The sequence below is a fragment of the Buceros rhinoceros genome, unplaced genomic scaffold (assembly GCF_000710305.1).
Source record: "Buceros rhinoceros silvestris isolate BGI_N320 unplaced genomic scaffold, ASM71030v1 scaffold26940, whole genome shotgun sequence".
NCBI classification, from domain to species: Eukaryota; Metazoa; Chordata; class Aves; order Bucerotiformes; family Bucerotidae; genus Buceros; species Buceros rhinoceros.
In genome coordinates this window covers 2,505-2,750 of record NW_010391718.1, presented here as the reverse complement: position 1 = coordinate 2,750, position 246 = coordinate 2,505, and positions in this window count along the sequence as shown.

The window sequence follows — 246 nt, the reverse complement described above, 5'->3', positions numbered from 1 at the left end:
GCTTGGGCAGCTCCGTTGCTCTGGTACCCGTGTGTCCCTGTGCTGTCCCAGCAGCTGGTGCAGCTGAGGTCCCCCCCTCATCCCAATGAGTTACCCCCGTGACTGCTCCCCTGTGCCACTTGGCACTGTCCCCAACCCAGTGAGCAGCACAAGGATCTACCAAGGTTTATTTCCATACAACAGGGGGTGTTACAAGAGCGTGGGCTGATGTGGAGGCAATGCTCGGGGGGGGTTAGCAGGCAGGGA